The sequence below is a fragment of the Dioscorea cayenensis genome, chromosome 17 (genome assembly GCF_009730915.1).
Source record: "Dioscorea cayenensis subsp. rotundata cultivar TDr96_F1 chromosome 17, TDr96_F1_v2_PseudoChromosome.rev07_lg8_w22 25.fasta, whole genome shotgun sequence".
In the NCBI taxonomy this organism is placed as follows: domain Eukaryota; kingdom Viridiplantae; phylum Streptophyta; class Magnoliopsida; order Dioscoreales; family Dioscoreaceae; genus Dioscorea; species Dioscorea cayenensis.
In genome coordinates, this window is record NC_052487.1 from 9,117,037 (window position 1) to 9,126,395 (window position 9,359).

General features: G+C 45.0%; 1 non-coding gene across 1 annotated transcript; it reads left to right on the forward strand.

Moving 5' to 3' along the window:
* The first annotated feature begins 6,296 nt into the window (after positions 1-6,296).
* On the forward strand, positions 6,297-6,403 carry LOC120281582. The gene has a single exon (XR_005542719.1). It is a non-coding gene; the product is annotated as a small nucleolar RNA R71 (small nucleolar RNA).
* The last annotated feature ends 2,956 nt before the right edge of the window (positions 6,404-9,359 follow it).

Genomic DNA, 9,359 nt, shown 5'->3' on the forward strand with positions numbered 1-9,359 from the left:
ATCACTTGCTTCTTCAATGATAGACAAGTTGGTGGAGCTCATGTTCTATGTGCATAAGTCAGAATGCTCGAGTGTGACTGTCTTTGTGCCCCTCCAAATGGATGTGCCAACTAGAATACTAGGAGGTTGGCACACACTCTAACATCTCACACCCGACCTATGTCTTTGTGTTTGAACCTTAGCAAGATTTCCTCCAAAATCAGTGCATTGTGCTCCACATTAGCTTCTTTCCTTCATACTCGGCCTCACAACCCTACCTGTATGAAGGTAGCATAAAAACACACATATTAGTGTAAAAACCCGAGAAAAGTAATGCTCAACATAAGGAATGAACGCTTCGCATTCATATCGCACAAGCACTTATCAAACTCACCCACACTTAAGCTTTTGCTTGTCCTCAAGCAAAAATTAAACATTCTGTGCATCAATGAAGAAAATATTGAAAGTGCTTGGCCTTAGGTTCACCAAAGTATACAAAGAGAGCATTCTACAAGTAAGGGAAATTTCAACACTAAATATGAAAGTTCAAAGCTCTAGCTAAAAACTTGAATAAAAAAGGACAATAAACCCGAAATCGTGTATGTGTGTGAACTCACTCAAAACAACCCAAGGTATACTTCTCAAAGTTCTAAGTACAAGGGACTTATTTATCTACAAAAGTGACAACAATTTCAAAGATGGTAGTAGCTTCTTACATCCTCTAAGGTAGCCTTTTCCAAAGCGGCCGCTAAGGTGGCTTTCACACTTTCAAGGTGGTAGCTCTTTCTACCGGAGTGGTAGCTTTCACTCATCCTATGAGATAGCTCTTTCTCTCATTAGGGCATAACTAGTATCCAACTTATGAGAGTAGCTTCATACTTCATAGGTGGTAGCTCTTTCCACCCAACAAGCACAAATAAACAATAAAACTATTTTTTTTAGAATTTAACACAAGAAACAACTATAACTAGTCCATTTAACATCGAACATGAGTTTCCAATAGAATTTAAAGAGTGAGTAGTGCACTGAGTGTAAATCGGGTAAAAATTCCTAGAAATTCAAGCAAGAACTAGAGCATGAAAACATTCAATGTTAAAATTTCTCCTAAACTCAAAAATACAATCATTGCAACTAAGGTGAACTGCCATTGGCTATGTGAGCATGTATATCAATCAAGAACAATAAAAAGGATGTGTGCACTATGAAACTCCCCCCCACACTTAAGATGTACATTGTCCCCAATGTACACATGCAAGCTCACTTAAAATGTATATCATTCAAAAGCAAATGTGGGAGAAGCAATCAAAACAATACTCCCCTGACTCCTAGTGTCGCATTTGATGGAGCTAATTCCATGGGAGTAGTGTTCCGACGGGTTGTGAAGCTCACACGGCCAAGTGCCTAAGCATCTTGGCCGTGCCCATGACTAAGTCTCAATTCCCATGATGACAAGACCATCTGCACTCATACACGAGGGGGTTCAGTGAAGCTCAATAAAAACAAAATAACTCGAGTATATATAAAAGATAGACAATGAATACAACTCGAGATGCAAAATGAAAATAAACTCAGAAGGAAAATCCTTTCTGAGTGAACAAGTCTAAAAATAAAGATTGCAAAATAAGGAAAATGCAGAAAAAAATAAAGTCAAATGTCGGTGTCGCGCTCGGGGTCCGGTGCTTCTGCTGGTGAAGACACACATGGTGGGTCCACCACTGTCAGGGTAGGGGATGAGGATGCTGGAGGAATTGAGGGGGCCTGAAGAGTCCTCGGCCTCAAGATAAATGATGAGGCGACGTCCCGCTCTAAGATCTGTTGTAATACGTCGAAATGTGCCATGAACTCTGTGTACTGAGTGGTCTGTGTAGCCCTAATCTCTGCAATCTCGGCTCGCGCCTCAGCTACCTCTGTCCGTATCACTCCCAAAGCGCTCTCGAGCCTCTCAAAGTGATCCTGAGCTCGAGATGGTGAAAACATATGCACGGGGGGTGGTTCCTCTGCCACTGGAGGTGCCTCGGTCTCCAATCGGTGCTGGCTAAGGCTCGGGAGCTGGCTGAGATGCCCCGGCTTCATCACCTTCATCCTCGGCTATCTTTGGAGCTGGTAGCACTAAAGCAAAAACCCTTTTCCGAACCCTGCGGACCATGCCCATCAACCTCATCGTCTATAGGCTCAGGGGAGTAGGTATACTCATCTTCTCGGCCCCGCGAATCGAATCCAAGAGACCAATGCCCAGCACTAATCTCATAATGTAGGGGCCCGAGAAGATCGCTCCCAGTCTAGCATAGTGCCTCTGATGTCTGATGTACTCTGCCATGATGTGCCCTAAGTGAATCGGTAACGCGCTGCACCATCGAGTACAAATACAGTAATTCCTGTCGGCTCAGAACACCAGTGCTATCACCATGGCCATTCACCGACCTACTCATGATGGCATGTAAATATCTGTATGCAGGTTGGGAAAGGCACGTGGCCTTGGATACCCCCGGCTCGTACTGACCCTGACCACATAGCACTCTGTAAGCTCTCTGCGGGGTCAAGGTTCCAGCATAATCAGTCGGTAACAGAGCGTACTCCTCCGTATCTGTGAATGGTTCCTCATACAAGCCAAGTCGTACTGAAAACTGAGTAACGCTCAAGGTATGGTGGTGTCCAAATACTCTAAACTGAATGGTGTGCAAACTGTCAAAGCTCGCGTAAGATCTGTCAAACTCGAATGATGATAGCACCTCCAGTGCAAACTCTCAGATGCCTGGCTCTCTAATCGTTAATAACTGCCGCCAACCACCTGCTGAAATGAGATCCTCGACCTCATCAGCGAACTCATCTCCCTGCAGTAGATCTCGCAGTATAGTCGTGTCCAGGAATCGAGTCTGTTCGAACCGGAGTCTCGACAAGCGCTCATAGCGAACTTGATGCTCTGGAATCACAAAACTCATGCCCACAGGCTCAGGGGATAACTCACGCGGCCTCTTATCAGCTCGCTTCTTCGACCGAGGTGCCATAATCTGCAAAACTTGAAATAAAATCGATCAAACAAGTTGATAAAATAATGCTGCAGAAATCCACACGGTCGTGTGGAATTTCCGCACGCCCGTGTGGTACCACGGGGCGTGAAAACCGCACGGCCGCGCTTCAAAAATCAAAAAATACAACATAAAAATACTTCTACTTCGTTCTAAGCATAAATCATCTTTCTAATTGAAGAAACGCAGTATTGTTAACCAGATTAATCGATGGAAAACATGAATTGGCAAAGAAAATGATAAATAGGGCTTACCGACGAGATGGAATGAGAAAATGAGGAACCAGCCGGAAAACCGCGCAAAAATCCTACCAAATTGGCGCTATGGAGTTGGAGACTGATGTGAGAATGTTTCCAAACGAATAGAGGAAGTGAAGAGGGTGAGAAACTAATCTTCTTTAAAAAGAACTCGCGCTCCTTAGCGTTCTGTGCATCCACATGGGCGTGTGGAAATTTTCCACGCCCGTGCGCCTCATTATAAGAGAGCCACAGGGCAGCACACACGCCCCTGTACGCTCTCAGGAAAACACTGCTTCGACTCTGACTGCTCTCACACGGGCTTGTGGAAAATACCCACGCCCGTGCGCCCGACCCACAGGGGCAGCCGCATGCCCCTGTGGCTTCCCTGAACATCCGAGAAAAATACCAAGTGTTATACACGCCCGTGCGGAAATTCCGCACAGTCGTGGACATTCACATGACCAAATCACAGGGGCAGCCACACGCCCCTCTGTTTTCTTAGGATGGAGAACTCCTCTACAGCATTTCGCACGAGCGTGCGGAAATTACCCACGCCCGTGTGTAATTCACAAGGTTGCCCATAGGGGCGAGTCCACGCCCCTGTGTGCTCTCGGGATAATCTGCCCAATTCTGCAGGAATTCACACGCCCGTGCGGAAATTACCCACGGGCGTGTGATAGTAGCATGGTCGTTCACAGGGGCAGCCGCACGCCCCTGTGCTTTCTCTGGATGAGCTCGCAATACAAATCCACGGACGTGCGGAAATTCCACACGCCCGTGTGTCTTCACTGGATGCCTTAGAAAAACCTGCAGGCTCTGCAGAAAATTTCTGAACATGTTCACACACTCAGAGCCTGCCTAATATGCAAGTTTTACCAATGAAAAACATGGAATAAAGCTCAAATGACATAACTTCGCCAATTCGACATGAAAACACACGATTAATATTCAAAGTTCACAAGGAAATCTCAGCACAATCATCTAAAAAATTAAGACACCAACACTTAACACTTTATTCATGCAAAACACTACATTATTCAACTAAGAAAAACAGTAACCACTTGGGTTGCCTCCCAAGAAGCGATTGTTTAACGTCACTAAGCTTGACGTACCTTGTCTTACCTTACGGGGGTTCATGAATGAAAGTTGCCCTCTTACCCATGGCTTGAAAGCATGATGTGCAAAGTCTCTTGAGGGTAGAAGGTGAACTATCGGGCTTCGGACCACCTGACAATGATTCGTCCAACTTCTTCGGTTCACGTACGTCTCCAACAGCCTTGAAGTGTTTCCGGTGGCATCTCCTAGCCCTCTTCATTTTTCGAAGCACTTTTTTCAAGATCCCCGGGGTAGATGGTACTTCTTCTGTCGAACCAAGCATCATTACTTCTTCATAATCCTCCTCTTGGTCGAACAAACCTTCATACGGATCCGGATTGAACATTTCCTGCATGTATTCATCAACAATTTCATCAGTAGTGTCTAGAAAGTATAAAGTATCATCAAAATCAAGAGAATGCCGCATGGCTTCAGCAAGGCGGTATGTGAGCTTGTCATCTCCAACTCTCAATGTGAGCTCTCCGCCGTCCATGTCAATCAATGCTTTAGAAGTCCGCAAGAACGGTCTCCCAAGTATCAAAGGTACATCCGCATCCTCATCGACATCTAGCACTACAAATTCAACCGAAAAAATGTACTTGTCCACCTTGACAAGCACGTCTTCAATGATGCCTCTCGGATATCGCACTATTCGGTCTGCTAGTTGCAAAGTCATCAGAGTAGGCCTAGGCTCGCCCAAGCCTAGCTTTTGAAAGAAAGTGTATGGCATGACGTTGATACTGGCCCCTTAGTCCGCCAATGCCATTTCCTCACCTAGATTGCCAATATTACACGGAATGATGAAGCTTCCCGTGTCTTTCTTCTTGTTCAGCATGTTCTTTTGCAACACTGCCGAGCATGAAGCATCTAAAATCACTAAAGCACTTTCCTCCAACTTCCTCTTGTTAGTAAACAAGTCTTTCAAGAACTTCGCATACTTAGGCATTTGGGCCAATGCCTCAACAAAAGGAATATTGATGTGGAGTTGCTTGAACAAACTCAGGAACTTCTTGTACTGTGCATCCCATTGGTCATTTTTCAATCTAGAGGGATAAGGGATTCTTGGCTTGAAAGGTGGGGGTGCCACCTCTTTCTCTTTGCTTGTCCCCTCTTCTACCTCTATAACCTCGGGTGTATGTTCTTTTAGCTTCTCACTCCGAAGCCTACCTTCAACCTCACGACCACTTCTTAAAGTGATCGCCTTCACGTACTCTCTAGGGTTGGTCTCTGTATTGCTCGGCAAGCTTCCATGTGGCCTTTCGGAGAGAGACTTCGCAATTTGCCCCACCTGATTTTCAAGGTTATGCAAAGAGGCGGTGTGGTTGCGAAGTGTAGACTCGACTGATTCAAACCTTGTATTTGCAGATTGTATAAATCTAGTCAAGTGCTTCTCTAGGTCACTCATTCGGGTTTCCAAACCTGAAATTCTGTTTTCCACCTGAGGGGCTTGTTGTTGTTGTTGGAAACCCGGTGGCCCCATGGCCTTTTGTGGACCTTGATTACTCCATGAGAAATTAGGATGATTCTTCCAACCCGAATTGTAGATATTTCTATATGGGTTTCCTTGAGGTCTCATGCCATTACCTACAAAATCAACGTTCTCCACCGAAGAACCATCACCAATAGAGATTGGGCAATCGGAGGGAGCATGTCCTCCACCACATCCGTTGCAATTAGTCACGGCTGCCACTCTATTTGAAGTTAGAAGATCTAACTTCTTACTCAAACTCTCCACTTGAGCCGCCAATGAAGTTACCGCATCTATCTCATGGAGACCGGCACTTTCTTCTTCTCCCTAGCATTCCATTCGTAGCTGTTTAACCCCATTTCTTCAATCAACTGACGGGTCTCATTGGGGGTCTTGCTACCTAAGGTACCTCCTGCTGCCGCATCCAAGAGTTGCCTTGTACTCGAGTTCAAACCATTGTAAAAGGTTTAAACAATCATCCACTCTGGGAATCCGTGTTGCGGGCACTTCCTTAGGAGCTCCTTGAACCTTTCCCATGTCTCGAATAGAGACTCCAATTCCAACTGAACAAAGGATGAGATCTCATTCCTAAGCTTTGCAGATTTTCCAGGAGGGAAATAATGGGCTAGAAAAGCTTCTACCATCTCCTCCCATGCGGTGATCGATGCTCTAGGTAATGAGTATAACCACTGCTTCGCTCTCCCCTTTAGGGAAAATGGGAAGGCTCTCAACTTGATGGCATCATCCGTCACTCCGTTTATCTTCAACATATCACACACCTCGAGAAAACTCTCTATATGACTGTTTGGATCCTCATCGGCCAAACCGTTGAACTGTGCGGATTGCTACAACATGTGGATGAATGACGGCTTCAACTCAAAGTTCTGAGCTGTAATTGGGGGACGCACAATACTCGATTGTGTCCCCAACACTGAAGGTCTGGCATAATCGAATAATGTTCGCTGTTGCTCATTCTGTTCTGCCATGTTTTCAGAGTCTTCCGCTTCCAAATCAGCTAGATTAGACTGTTCTTGCACAGGCTCTTTCCCTTTTCTTCTAAGTGTACATTCAAGCTCGGGATCCCCTTTAATCAATATTGAGGGATTCCCTCGGGTCATAACCTGAAGCTGCACCCAAAAAGAAAGAAAAAGAAATAAGAACGATGATAGAATAAGAAGATATGAAATAGAATGTATGGTGAAATAGCTAAGAAAACAAAGTGCAAAGTATCTCTAAACGCCTACTCCCCGGCAACGGCGCCAAAAACTTGATAAGATCCACTTGTGTATGTCCCGCAAGTGCACGGGTTTGTCGAAGTAATAATCCCGGGTGAGCGGGTATCGAATCCACAAGGAGTAGGGAATAAAAACACTTAATTTGCTTCTTAGCTATGTGAAAGATTAGTAGTGATAATTGTGACAATGATTCAATTCTCAAAAGTAAAAACAACAAGTAAGAGAGCACGAGTAAAGGAGGAGGTAAGGCAATCGATAAAGATAGGGTACTCGGATAATGCTCCACCTAGGATAATTGTTTCAAGTGCAAGAACCCTCTATTATGCTTCCTAATCAATGCAATGGTGAGTCGTGGAAATCCTTAATTACATAGTCCCAAATCTAAGGTCAACTATACCTAACTCTATACATGTCCCGGAGGAGAGATTAGATAACCTCTCAACCTCGCACTCGCATAGAGTTGCAATGAGCTTTAGGGATTCCAAGTGATAAATCTCTTCCTAATTATAGACCTAACCCTTTGGTCCGGGTGGAAGATCCCTAACCACGATTAAGCCCTAGATACTAAGATCACCTCAACGCTTCACTCCGTTGTACGCTGATTGTGTCGCGTAGACCCATCCCCAAAATGAGTCTAGTAATGTATCGACCCGAGAAAATGACACCAAGTCTAGGATACTATCCTTGATGCTTCAAATACTCCGCTAAAATGTGCCCCAGATGGACCGGCTCGTTCCGAACCATGGAGTATAAGTATAGAAGTTCTTGCTTGTTAATGACTCCCGTGCTATCACCACGACCATTCACTGACCTGCTTATGATGGCGTGAAGATATCTGTAACTAGGTCGAGATAAACATGAGGCCTTAGACACTCCTGGTTCATATCGCCCCTTACCACATAGTATTTTATACGCCGCCGTGGGAGATAAACCCGACATGTCAATTGGAAGATTCTCGTACTCTTTAATTTCAGTATACTCCTCATCATATAACCCAAGCTTAGTGGAAAACTGTGTGACGCTCATACTATGATGTTGCCCAAAAGCTCTGAACTGAATAGCGCCGACACTATCAAAATAAGCATAAGAGCGGTCGAACTCAAATGAAGCAAGTACCTATAAGGTAAGTGAGCAGATAGCCGGGTCATGAATATTCAATAACTTGTGCCAACTACTGACCAATAATAGTTTCTCGACCTCATCAACCATGTCATCTGTTAGTTGCACCTTCCTGAGTGACCCAACATCCGGGATTCGCGTTTGACCAAACTTAAGCTTCGCTAACCGCTCAAACCGAGCTCGATGCTCAGGACGTGTGAATTCCATGACTTCCGTCTCAAGGGCAGGCCCTCTAGGACGTTTAGCAACTACCTTCTTCGATCTCGTGGCCATACTTGCATGTATTAGAGAAAGAAAATCAATCAATTTCATTCAGACTGCAGGAAATAACAACACACGGCCGTGCGTTAATTTCACACGCCCGTGCGCTTTCACGGGGCGTGGAATACGTACGGCCCTTTCTAGCCATTCTTCCAGCTACACTCCCATCTCACTTCCAGATCTTCTGAAAAACAAATCATAACCATTTTGGTAAGAAACCGATGTGCATTATCCATTTAAATCGCAGGTAATCAGCTAAATTCAAAGGAGATCGGTGACGAGAGGAAACAAAGGCTTACCGACGAGTTGAAGCTAAACACCTCTACAATCTGCACAATGCACAATCAATCGATTCAAAGACAACAATAGAAGGGCATGCGAATGTCGGGAAATGTTTGTGAACGGCTTAGGGTTAGCTGAGGAACAAGGTGTGACCAATGTATTAGGAGAGCAGACAGTCTTTTAATTCCTGGAGATCCACACGGGCGTGCGGGCATCACCCACGCCCGTGTGCCCTCGAACGAGGGTTTCACAGGGGCAGACGCACGCCCATGTGGTTTTGCTGGATATCCAAGAAATTATCCTAAGTGCTCCACACGCCCGTGTGAAAATTACGCACGGACGTGGACATTCACAAGCTCAACTCATAGGGGCAATCACACGCCCCTGTGTCTTCTCGGGATAGAGAGGACTCATCTACAGAGATTCACACGGGCTTGTGGAAATTACCCACGCCCGTGTGTGTGATTCACAAGGTCGCCCACAGGGGCGAGTCCATAAAACCCTGAGTTCTATTAGGTTGCAATTTGAAAAAAAACTTCCATAAAAGCTATTTATTTGTCTATATTAAGAAGTTATTTCTATTGAGTATTGAAGGTGCATAACTCTTAATGAGACGGTTAAAGGAATACAACTTCTAGTAAGACAATTATTATTT